Genomic DNA, 12383 nt, shown 5'->3' on the forward strand with positions numbered 1-12383 from the left:
TTGGAAATCCTTAAAGGCTCGTCAAGTCGAATAGGAATGAAGCGCTCGAAGCGAATTCCTCGATGCAAACAAACTACTTAATAGCTATTGTTACACAGAGCTTACCGACGAGCTTTGTCGTCGTTCGCGAGGAAATTTCAGTTGCGACAAGAAATAGAAAGAGAAAGAGGGAGAGAGAGAGAGAGAGAGAGAGAGAGAGAGAGAAAGTTTTGCGAATTTGCCTCGCGGCACGATTTCCTCGTGTCGTCCGAAAGTCTCGGAACAGTCGGATAAAATGGCCGTGTAGAGAGAAGGATCCGAGAGTACTTTTGTCGTACTTTCGTTGAAATGCACGATTCAAATCACAGCAGATGACGCGTTTCCCAACCGGAAACTCTTTTCTTGAGCATTAAGATTTGTCAAAGTTATATATAATAGATGTACGCGTGTACACATAATATTAATGTGCGTAAAGAAACCGTGTGAATTGGGTCAGCTTTGATAATTGCTGTACACGTGTTCCGCGACATCCTTTTTATTAATATATTCTTGACAATTTTTGAAGATTTTTTTTTTTCTTTACAAAAATTTTATCGTCAATATCACCTCTCTCTTCGCTACTTTATAATTTTTATTCTTGAATATTTTAACGATTAAGCCAAATTAACGTTCTAAACTTTCTTTAAAGATCTTAATTAAGATGTCTACTTGAAATTCAACGAGCAATAAGATTTTATTATCCATTTGCATTGTTGAACTCAGTTAAAAAAGCTAGTCCTTTTCGTTTAAATGATGAAAAAGAAATTATCTCGGCATTTTTTTTTTAATTAAAAATAAATTACACGAGAGATTTGAAACAAGTGAAGAATAATCAGAAACGGGCGCTAACGACGGCCGCAAATTCGATTCGCCGGCAAACTTCGTCTTCGAATTCTCACCTTACCATGCCGATGAAACATCGCCCGCACTCCGCATGGTACATGTTACGTCCTACCGCGAACAAATAGCCCCTGTCGCCTTGAAAGGGCAGACCGAAGGTCCGCGTACAGTGGCGGGCGCGCAGCACTCCCAGCGTTTGGCATCGCTCGCATTTAATTACCAAAGTCGCATGACGATACAGCCATCGATCGTGAAAAACACGATCGGACTTGGTCTTTGTGTTCATTACGAATCGGATCGGACCTTGAGAATCGTTAGGGCGAACGTAAGGGTTTGCTCTCTCGTGGCACTCGCGGCTCTCTCCTTCGGATTCGTGTTCTTTTCTCGACGAGAAAATGAATCCGCTGCAACTGCGCATATGTTTATTTTCGATTATTCCAATATGGATGTTGTAATTGCACCTGCAACACTCTCGAAGAATTGTTTATGACAGAATTAATGACATTTATATCTCGTACGTAACTAATGTTCGTCAAACGCGATATTGTCACTTTGTTACGATGCTTAATTGGTTGCATTTTTATGAAGAAACAAAGTGAACATCTAGTATTAGATCGTATTACCTCATATTATTTCGTTCTGGTTTTCTCGAAGGATATATACTGATCGATGTAAATTGTGTGGGAATAACGAATGCTTTCTCGTATACTTTAATTTAAGGTGACGTTACTTCATATGCCGTTTTCTCTTGGAAAAGTTTCTTTTAATAACAATCGCGAGATTCTTTCTATTGCGTCCGTCTTTTCTTGCTTTCTCTTTCTATAGCGAAATTATATGTTTGTTTAAAGCTGATCCTTCTTCGTTTTATTGGATTTGAGTTATTATAACTTTAAATAATAGACATTTTTTTTTTTTCAAAAAAATTTCTGTGTAATCTGACATTTATTCCCAAGGCAAATATTTTATCACCATTTTTTTTTAGGAGATTTTGGACTTCATTTATAATTAAATAAAATGAAACATGATCACTTTATCGTTTACATGAAGATGGCTAAATATTATTTATAAAAGTAATTTTTCATAAAGAATGATCCACGCAATAAAAAATATAAAATAATTTATTAAAAATTATCATTATTATTAGTAAACAAGTGTTTATACGACCAAACTGGCAATTTATTGTTTGATTATTATATCACGACGTTTCGACCATATGGTTTTGGTCCTTATCAAGTGAAACTAAAATAACAATACTATAAATAATGATAGTCATATTACAATGAAATAAATAGAATTAAGCACTTACGTTATAATTAAAAAGTAGAAAGAGAAAAATCGAAATGTCAAACTGACATTGTGTCAACCACTATGTTTGGATAACGAAAAACATGTAAGAAAAAGAGAAATAGCTGAAATGTTTTTTATTAAAAAATTTGACAACACTATTAACTCCCAAAAAGATACAGAGAATTTAAACAACATATACGATAAATTAATAAAGGTCGTTTAGTCGATCTCAGTATTCCAAACATAGTGGTTGACACAATGTCAGTTTGACATTTCGATTTTTCTCTTTCTACTTTTTAATTATAACGTAAGTGCTTAATTCTATTTATTTCATTGTAACATGACTATCATTATTTATAGTATTGTTATTTTAGTTTCACTTGATAAGGACCAAAACCATATGGTCGAAACGTCGTGATATAATAATCAAACAATAAATTGCCAGTTTAGTCGTATAAATACTTGTTTATTAATTTATTTACTGGCGACATTTTTAAAATTAAACATAATTATTATTAGTATTTGCGAAAACTGAAGACACTATAAAAAACTGTTTGATGTATGAAAAATATGGGTTTAGAAGGGAATATCCAACGCATTTGATTAGTACGATTTTGGATGGAATTATTTTAGCAATTTAAAAGAGAGTGCTTCAATTTATGTTAAATTAAAATAATAAAAATGATGTTGTCGAAGCAACTCCATCAAAATATCTGTTGATCGAGTCGTTGCATAGGCCACTTTATATCCCGAATCATCCGGAAAAAAGACATTTTCTTTGCTCACGCGTCATCCATAGCGTACTTTAAACGAGATATAGCAGGGTTAAACGGAGAACGAGACAATAACGAATCGCTTGCCTGTTTTGTCGATGACTCTGGTTCAGGGTCGGTCATTGCACTTTCGTCCGGTACAACAAAGAATACGAGCGGCGGGACACAACACACAAGGCGCGTTATTCGTTAGGCTCACGACTTTCGGCGTTAGTATTTATATGCCCGTCTCGGAGCTCGTGCGATAGTATCTCTATACTGCATACGAAGGGCCGTAGAACGAGGACCGTCGATAAGCGAAGCTGTGTCGCGTATTTTTCTCGCAAACACGTTTACCGCGATTGGAGCAACTTTGCGATAGAGTGGTTTGTGGGGAGAAAAAAATTACGCCGGTGAAAATTCTGGCTTCACTCGTACCGTGTAATCTGACATAGTTATTCCCAAGATAAATATTTTATCACCATTTTTTTTTTGAGGAGAAAAATCTAAAAATATTCTAAATTTCGAAAAGAATTTCGTCGCTCAAATATTATTCAAATCAAAACGTTTCATTTCATATGATCAATTTTGTATTATAAATTATCAAAAAAAAAAAAAAAGGAAAATTAAAATATATTTAAATATATTATTTATATATATATAACATGCTCGGAAGATATTCTGGAAAATATTGGATGATCTGTTGATATCTTATACTTCCATTAGGTGCGAGAGCACGAACGCAATAAGCATGGTTGCTTTGTGTCAGGAAACAAATAACCACAACAAAGCGCCCACCATGCGCGGTCTGTAAGGCCGAATCAGAAGAAAAGTGCAGCGGTAAGATAGGGCAAGGTAGTCGGCTGAAACATCCGGTTTTGCCGCGGAACGAAGTCAATGCACCTGGCTCAGCATCGGACTCCGATCCCCAAGAGCTGTCTCCTTCTTACGCAAGCCATGCGATCATTCAGCCCTCTCCTCTCTCTCTTTCTCTCTCTCTCTCTCTCTCTCCTTCTTTTACTTTTTACTGCAATTTACCGAGAAAAACGCACTTCGAAACGGAATGGCCAATGAGATAAATCGCTTGAAAGCATACTCGTATGTCATATAGCTTCAAGGATTTCTTCGTAAAAATATCTAGTATCTCGTTTCTGATACGTAGTATAGTTGTCATCGTTCTCATTGTTAGTTTGATCGATGGAATTTACGGACGCAGCGCATTCCTGGGCGATTGATTTAACGCGATGCATTTACGTCAATTTGAAAGTAAACATGTTTTCACACATGGTACGTCAAAAAAACTCGGTTATTCGTGCAAGACTGATAAAAACGACGTACGATGAGAGCTTTAAATGTACATGTCTCTCTTGAAGGCTCGCGAGGAGGCCACTAGCAGCTCGAAATCGTCGATCACGATCGAGAGAGACGGAAGGACGAGAAAAGGAGATAAAATTGATAGGGTAAAAAGACATTACGAGCCGGAGAAGGCGGCAGAATGTTGCACCGAAGGAAGAGAAGGAGATGGAGGCGACTGTGTGTCTCTTTGTGAGGTTCATGGCCGTCTCCTTTCAGGGACCGCAGGATCGATGCTGCGACGAGATTCCGAAGGAGAGAGGGAGGCCCTTTCTCGTTCCTTTCGTGTTCCTTCTATTCTTTTTTCGCTCAGGTCAGGAGCGGTGAGCCACAATAACAAGCTGAAGGGGAGGGGGGGGGAGGGAGAACAAGACGGATAACGATGACAGAAAGAACGATGACTGTACGAGAAAGTTCTAATTGCGCGAGTCCTATCTACTTCTCGTCCTATAAACGCCATGCCTGGCGCGTCCTCGTCGAGTCATTGCGCCAGTATTTCAACCGAGGCTCTCGTTGACTCTCCTCTCTTTTTATACATTTACGATTAATGCGCGCGCGATTCTTCTCTTTCACTTGGTCGCTTCTTCTGTTCTCGGCAAGGCGCGTTACATTGTGCGATGGAAGGAGACCAAGGTTTGTTCACCTCTCGCTCTCCCTAATCGTTAAAAACAAACTATACGTTGCACATAGAATTGCGACCCAATGCTCGATGAGGGGCTATTTAAAATTTAATAGGCTTAAATTCATACAATACTCGCTACCAAATATGAGTAGATAAAATTAATATTTAATACATATAATATATATATATATATATATATATATATATATATATATATCCATCTTGCCGCGACAAGATTGGGCGAATAAATAATTCGTCATACTTTTGTCGACGGCTTCGAATTAATCCTGTGCATGACATCACGAGATTAATAGCGACTCGTCTGTTCCCGTCTCACTTGATTCGAACGTCCGAAAATAGCGCGACGTGAAAAACAGAGGAGGACCTATGGAAATCTAGAGGCACGAGCACGCGAGACCCATCTCTGCTCGAATTTGCTTTGTGTTTCACTTGTGCTTTTTTTTTGTTTTCCTTTCTTTTGTCGTCATAGACGTAGATTGCGAAGCGACTGTGTGCGCGCTCACGAGCCCGTTTTGATTCATCGCCGGCGCGAATTGATTTACCGGCTAAAATATTGAAAAATGTTTCTACCTCATCCTCTTTTTCCCTCGCCGCACACGCCCTCTCGCAAATGATTAAATGCCGCAATTCTTACGATGTTTTGCGCGCACGCGAGGGTAGTTGTATCGATCGGACACCCGCGGTGTCGCGCGTACAAGCTAGCTCTGAAGCTTACAAAACGCGTTTGTATCTCCCCATTAAAGTCATATTAAATTGCATAATTTATTTAATGGAATTTAATTATCGGGCATGTGAAAAGTTATCGAATATTATATTAAACACATATATCTCTAATAAAACGTTGCTGTACAATATGAATTTGGGTATATGAATTTTGAAATATTTTATTTCGCCAAATGTAATACCGAAGGTAATAGTATTTTCCTTTGCAATTATATGCTAATTTCACATAATTTCTACTCGCTCGCCGTTGTAACATGCTAAATAGCAGCAGCAGCAGCAATTCGCACAAATGCATTAGTTTCTTCAAAATAATCCCACAGCATGGAGGGTAAATTTTACATGTCTGCAAATTGCGATTAGCATGAAAACGTTAATCGCAAACGAGAAATTGTCGAGGTGCTAATTCATGACGTATATCGCGATGATCAAAACTCACTTTATAAATTATCACTATCACCGTTATTGTAATTGTATTTCTTTCTTGAATTTTCTTCGTTTTTAATAAATAAAATACAATTTTTCTAAAAAAATTATGTGTGTGTGTGTGTGTGTGTGTGTGTGTGTGTGTGTGTGTGTATGTATATACCGGGTGTTTCAGGTCAGGTTGAAAACTTCAGGATCTTATAGGAAATTGAATTTGGAACAAAAAAGTTCCTGTAAACATAGGTCCGGAAACGCTTCGTTAAAAAGTGATAATTAATAAACGTCAAAAAATCATGTTTATTTGATGATTTTAAAAAATAATTTTTTGTTGAACTTCTTATCAGAATTACATAAATGAAAATAATGTAATTTAATTTGTTATATAATTATCTATTAGATTTATTTTATTACTTTTTTTTAATAAATAAAGTATTATTTTTTAAAATCATCAAATAAACATAATTTTTTGACGTTTATTAGTTCTAACTTTTTAACGAAGCATTTCCGAACCTATGTTTACAGGAACGTTTTTGCTCCAAATTCAATTTCCTATAAGATTCCAAAGTTTCTCTAACCTGACTTGAAACATTCTGTATAAATACAATATATATATATATATATATATATATATATATATATATATATATATATATATATATATGTTTGTGTGTGTGTGTGTGTGTGTGTGTGTGTGTGTGTGTGTGTGTGTGTGTGTGTGTGTGTGTGTGTGTGTGTGTGTGTGTGTGTGTGTGTGTGTGTGTGTGTGTGTGTGTGTGTGTGTGTGTAAAATAAAAAATAAAAATACAAAAATTCATAAAAATTCATAAAATGGCTGATATTAATTCCCTTCATCATATATATGATTGGTAAATATTCCTTTTTTTTCTCTCCATTTTCTCGAGAACAAATCGATGTCGACGGCCGACCGGCTATCGTCGCGTCGGCAGTAGAAATTCGCTCGCGTGCTCACGCTATGAATAAGTGATTGCTCCTTCGAACTTAAACGCGAAAAGTCTTGGCTGTCTGAGCCGCGCACGTGTAGCGTTTCTCACGACAAACAGAAAATTTGTCGTTGCTGCTTTTTTCAACGTGCGTAAAGATTCAAGGCATGTGGCGTACAATTCACTCGATCAACATGCATATGTATAACGCATGCAGAAATAATCTTCGATTGATTTATAATAATAATATTATGAAGAAGGAATATATATTATTTTATGAATGAGCAACACTTTCTCTCTATCTTTTCAAATAGTCGAATTGCATCACTCGTGTTGCGAGCGTCCACGGTGGCTGTTCATATTGTGGCCGTTTTCACTGGCGTCGACCGCGCTTACGTCGTTATGTAAATTCGTGCGCTTAGGCACGCGTGAAAACGGCATCGTTTATTCACGAAGTCTCGCCGAATGTGCGGGAATAAAAGGCACCAGCTACGATAATAAATAACGGGCCGGTCCGACGTGCAGAAACCTCTCCTCTCGGATTCCTCGCTTCCTCGTGGACATACAAAGGGACAATAAATTGTTTCACCATTTTCTCTCTGGATATTTACATGCGAACAACAATATTATATGTTTGTACATATTAACTTTGAAATATTAATTATTGAAGAGACCATTGATGCTTTAATATTTATTGAAAAGCGAAATTGATAAATGAATTTACACGTGAATTATTATCTATTCTGACATATCGATCATTTTCAAGGTATATGTAAAATTGCTCTCTCTTTTATTGTAAGATATCATATATATATTAGGACAACATATGTGGCGATACATGAGTTAGATTCCGAGTAACCAGTTATATCGAATTTCCATAAGTGTATAAATTATGGCTTTTCTAATATAACAATCTTTCGCTGTATCGGATAGCCGTCACGCGAATAATGACATTGTTTCTCGGATAAATTCCACGCAGGGGGATACGAAAAAAAACCGAGCATTTACTGTAAGTGGCATTATGCGACCTTAGCCCTTTTAGGGTCGGCTAATTGCACGGGCGATTTAGTCCAATGAAGGACTGAATTGCGGTTCGTTTCTGAGAAAACACCAGGCACTAAAGGATATATACGAGTTGATGGCACTTGCAAGAAAACACATTTAATCTACCTAGATAGTCTTGTTCAGTGCAGCTTTTTACACACACACACACACATACACACACACACACACACACATACCCATACGCTATTATCAATAGGCGAATTAGTTAATCATTAACTTTTGCGTGACGGTGCATAATAATGCATGGATAATATAATGTAATTATTATTAATTGAAATTTAATGATAGCTGATAATTATAAAATATTTTACATCAATCATATAGATCTGCGGAGTTTTTAGCCAATTTCTTCAACGAGACTGTCCATCATTAAACTTTGATAGTTATTATAAGGAATTTAAAATAGAGTTTTTGTTTAATTTTTAATAATAAAAAAATAACTTCAGATTGACTAAGCAATCAAAGAAAATGCGGAACTCTCTCTATTTTTTTGTCAACTATCGTTATTTTATCAACGCACGAATAATATAGTTAAAAAGAATATATAAAATGTTAAAAGGCTTATAATAAAAAATATACAGAGATGGATCTCGCACGAAACGCGTTTCTCGTTAAGAGCAGACATGCGTCCATCCTGTTCGTCTAGTTCACTCGATGCACTAAAAATACTCGCCGTAATGTTTAACGTGGCGACGCGTTAACGCGAACGAGCTACAGAATCAGCTGTGACTTCGTCGCAACTTACAAAAACCAGTCGCAACGACGACACAACGATTGCTGATCCTCTTTACACGGTTGCGATCAATTTCAATATCATTCCCTTGGCTATCTTGAACGAATTTATCTTAGAATTTATCACTAAGAAAATTTTTGAGCCGAGTTTGATCGTTAGATTTCTTGCCAAATTCACAATTTAAATATTATTAGATATGATAATTAAAGATGGATTTAAAGTTAATAATTAAAAGAAAGGGAGAAAAATAGATTATGTATGATTTAGAAATGCGTGTGAAATATTGGTCTGGAGATATTCCTGGGATTAAAATCGGAGATTCTCCTGCATAATGCATGTTGTACGCCGTGTAAACTACACGCGAGTGTGCGTAGGGCGAAATCCATTCCGACCTACTACAATAACGGTGGCAACGACCGGGGGGGCTGGAGCGGATCAACGTCGTTCGATAAGATTATAGCGCGGCTCGACGGCGGCAGGTGCAGGTCGAGAACGGCGCGACGCAGGCTCTGGCATAAATTTTAATCTCGCAAGAACGGGGTCAGTGGCCGTCCAGGTGTTTCGTCGGCGCTGAAAATAAAACGCGTTTAACGAGCAGAAAAATGTCGCGTCGCTTTTGTGCGAGCGACGATCGATTCGATCGCGCAACATCCAATTTGCGGAGTTCCGAGACCCACACATGAATCGCTTATTTCATCGGTATTATATTTTCCAAGACAATAAAGCATCTTTTTGATGAGCTCTATCACTGTAATTTCTATAATTCAGCCTTATTTTTCATGCAAATTGTAATATCTTTTCATATTGTTGCGATGTATTCGAAAATATTCGGTAAAAAAAAGTTAGGTATAATTGTAGATCAATATTCCATTTTTTAATAATATAATGGTTATTAGATTTTTTAATAATATAATGGTTATTATTTTGTTATATATATTTATTAGATTGTTAACATCTGCCTCCATAACCACGCACAAAGCTATTATGTTTTTATGAATTTATTCCATTTATAAAGCTTGCACTATTTTTAGAATTTTGTTATAATAAAGCTCTATGGCTTTTTGAAATAGTTTTTAATATTTGAATATTTACATTTGATGGGATCGTGATTACGCTTTTTGTATTTTGTACAGCGAACGAATAAATATAATAGGTTCGAAAGGGAGAAATGAAAAGCGTGCCCGGCGCGAACATGCGGGTCGATCGAGGGTATATTTTCACGATATTCTAGCGATGATGTGGATATAGGATTGTGCGAACGTTGCAACGAGAAAATTGGTATTGACACAGGCTGGTGGGATCTCGTAAGTTTGGCTGAGAGACGGGAGTATATAGTCTTTCTTGACACTTCGACATTTTTTTGAAAAGGCATATGCGTAGTGCAAAACTTGTACAATATATCATATTACTTCATTGCGTTTTATTGTCATTCAACGATCACATAAAAAAACATGTCGCTATTTATTAGCAGAAACTGTGCTACTGTGTACGAAGAAAAACATATAAATTGATTATTTTAAAATATTCTATTTTCTTTTTGCGTCTACAATGCATATTTTATAATTTATTATGAAGAAAAAAAGATTTAAGATGTTATGGCATTCACACACACACACACATATTCTTGTTTCTTTTGTAAATTAACTACTTTGACTGAGACTATGTATGCTATGATAACTGAACGAAGTCGAGGCCGTTATAACTGAAACTATGACACTCGGAATTTCCATTTGTACGAGATGCAACTACGTTGATTCATAAGTAATTCTTTGGCAGAGGATGGAAAAGAATTTCAAGGAGTTTTCTGAATCACCGTATCTTCCTAAGGATTACTTCGTAGTAGTCTTCTCACGCATGAGTCACACAATGCGTTTTCGCTGTCAGCATTCGTCACATACGATTTCCTTTATAGTAAAGAAGGTATTGAAGGTATCTAAAAGACACGCGTAATTATGAGAAATAAAACAAATTGACCAGAGCACAGGAAAATAAGCAAATTGCATTTAAATTTAAATTTTTGAAAAATATTGACGTAACAGATTATTATGAAATTTAGATGCTCAGTAATACACTTCTCCTATTACAATTTCTCTTGTATTTTATATTACGAACATTTCACTTATTATGGAATTTTAACCCATTATTTTATCGGACACCCGCTGTTTCTCTTTTAAGATGAGTCTTTTCATTTACGAATATTTACTCCCCCTCCCCTCCCCAAACACACACATCGCCCAGTCATGGCGATTCGGATTTCCCGTGAGTCATTGCCTCCTACATTTTCGAGCAGCTGCGCCTCGACTTCCTACTCGCTGCATTTAAATTTTATAGGTTCTAGTGGGGGCTTGGTTGCGATATAAAGATTACGATGGGAGAGTTCAATTTGAAAGAATTAATTCAGGGCTTAATAAAAGAAGGGGCGAGCATGTGGGCTACGACACGAGATAAATTATTAGAGAAATGTTATGGTCGGCGGAGACAACAACGAATCGTACGATTATACTGTACGTTGCCTTGCTCGCCCGTTATATGGTGAAAGCGAGAACAGTTCCTTAAATCTTTCCGGTAATACACGTGGGAAATTTACATTTTACTTCCGTCGTTTGCGCCCTTGGGGTCGTATTATACGTCACATTTTCTGTCGAAAGCAACAAAGCAAAAGTCGTTTACGTAATATGATATACATAATGGCACGATATACATTCTATATTCTGTTAGGAAGACGTTACTATATATAATGCCACAACTTCTTTCGGATTGTAAAACCAACTTTAATCGAATCTCAGATTTTTTAGATTTAAACTAATTAACTTGAATTGTCAAAATTAAGAATAAATATGTAGGATGTTTTATATAAGAATTTGAAATTTTTATTTTAAAGTTTAGATCTCGAAATAATATTGAGTTTTAGAATCGTGTGATTATGGCAAACCGATCACGTCCTCTAAAATTTTCGTATTCTTGACAACGTACGTTTTTTCGTTTATTTTTTATTGTCCACTCGGATTACTGTAATATGACAGTAGGGTGCGAGCAATTGCAAGTGTCAAAATCGAGAGGAAACAGCCCATTCGGTTGAGCTGAAAAGGAATTCGATCACGTCGGAACAATACGTTTTCTACTCGCAGAAGTATCTGCATGAGTACCGTTGTCTCTTCGTTCTTCAATTCGTGGCATGCAGGATGCGATGCGAGAGAGGACCGTGTATTTTTTTACCTCATTATACTAACAAACGAAAACGTTCTTTGACGCGCTTAAATTGACAGATCGAAGAAAGTCTCATGGCGAAAAAGAGAAAATTGCTCGGGAAAATTTGATTGTTTTATAAAATTAATCGTGTTTGAAAGAGAAAGTTTCTTTAAACAAAATTGACACAAAACATATTTTTTTACTAACTTATTTAATGCGATATAAATTTAGTTTAAATTTTAATATTGCAGAGTTTTTAACACATATTTATTTTTTATATACATTATTTTATTAATGATTAATATTATTAATCGGTCTCTTAATACACTCACGCAACTTTGCCGATGGAGAACTCTCATTATCATTGCTGGAATAAATTGGCTGTAGGTTTGACGGAAGATGGAGGAAACGAACTG

The 12383-nt window shown here is 36.2% G+C and overlaps 1 protein-coding gene across 1 annotated transcript in view; it reads left to right on the forward strand.

Annotated features, from left to right (window-relative positions):
- Positions 1-12383, forward strand: part of LOC126859452 (zinc finger SWIM domain-containing protein 8 homolog) — a gene marked incomplete at its 5' end in the record, with an annotated part of 47263 nt that overhangs the window by 7424 nt on the left and 27456 nt on the right. The gene's annotated exons all lie outside the window — the stretch shown is intronic.

Source organism: Cataglyphis hispanica, chromosome 3, assembly GCF_021464435.1.
Source record: "Cataglyphis hispanica isolate Lineage 1 chromosome 3, ULB_Chis1_1.0, whole genome shotgun sequence".
Taxonomy (NCBI): Eukaryota; Metazoa; Arthropoda; class Insecta; order Hymenoptera; family Formicidae; genus Cataglyphis; species Cataglyphis hispanica.